The following is a 903-nucleotide window of genomic DNA, read 5'->3' as shown; positions in this document are numbered from 1 at the left end:
ACACTGAAAAAAATTCAAACGTTGGATCAGTTTACATAAGTTCCATAATTTATTCTATTTAAAGTTATGCGTCTTCATGAAATGAACATTTTGAGTTGATAGTTTACTCAACTCAAAAAGTATTATTTTTAATGTAACAAATAGCAAATTGTTTTTTTTTTATTAATCCAGTGTCTCACTTTTTACAGTGTAGTTTAAAGCAGAATATTTTTAGGATTTTTTTCTTTTTTTAATATTTTTTGAAATTTTTTAAACCACCAAATGATATCTAGGGCTGCAGACATAGATATTTAATTAAAGTATGTGACAACAAATGAATGGGACTTTAACATTAGCTTAACTTTATTACAGTCTTTCTTTAGTGTACATTTTTTTTATTTTCTTGACATTGATACCATAATTTTAAGAACAAATACTCATAAAATGAATTCAGATCCATCATGAAAAATGCTCCATAAATTAGTAAAACTAAAAATCTCTCAAATAACAGAAGGAGACTTTACTTTTAAACTGTGTACCATGTGACGTGCAGAGCCACCAAAGGGCAGAAATAAAAAGGCCAATAAGCTTAAAGTCAAAACTGACATGACCCTGAATTTAATGCCAGATTGCAAACATCCCCTCCGATTTCACAGCATCCTAAATACGGCGTGAAGATGTGGGCCCCGTTTTTGGAGAGCGGGCTCAGTGTGAGTTCTCCTCTGTGCACTGATCCACACGCTCCTGCTGTTTCTGCAGCTTCTCTCTGTCCCAGTGCCTACAGGTGTGAGATGAGAAAAATGTGAAGGTGTTGGTAGATCTGAGAGTCCAAAGGTGCAATCTCGTAGCAACAGGTATTATTTTTGTTTTGCTGCTTAAGAAAAAAAAAAAAGATCTAAATAAAGAGGCAAATTTTGACTGAAA

At 33.0% G+C, this 903-nt stretch overlaps 1 long non-coding RNA gene across 2 annotated transcripts in view; it reads right to left on the bottom strand.

Annotated features, from left to right (window-relative positions):
• Positions 1-314: 314 nt before the first annotated feature.
• Positions 315-903, bottom strand: part of LOC112150768 — a 17,242-nt gene continuing 16,653 nt past the window's right edge. For both annotated transcript variants that reach the window (XR_002920011.2, XR_002920012.2), the window contains exon 4: positions 315-757. This is a non-coding gene — a long non-coding RNA (uncharacterized LOC112150768). The remainder of the gene's footprint in view (positions 758-903) is intronic.

Source organism: Oryzias melastigma, linkage group LG4 (genome assembly GCF_002922805.2).
Source record: "Oryzias melastigma strain HK-1 linkage group LG4, ASM292280v2, whole genome shotgun sequence".
In the NCBI taxonomy this organism is placed as follows: domain Eukaryota; kingdom Metazoa; phylum Chordata; class Actinopteri; order Beloniformes; family Adrianichthyidae; genus Oryzias; species Oryzias melastigma.
The sequence above is the reverse complement of the archived record's forward strand: the minus strand, read 5'-3'. Positions and strand labels throughout refer to the sequence as shown.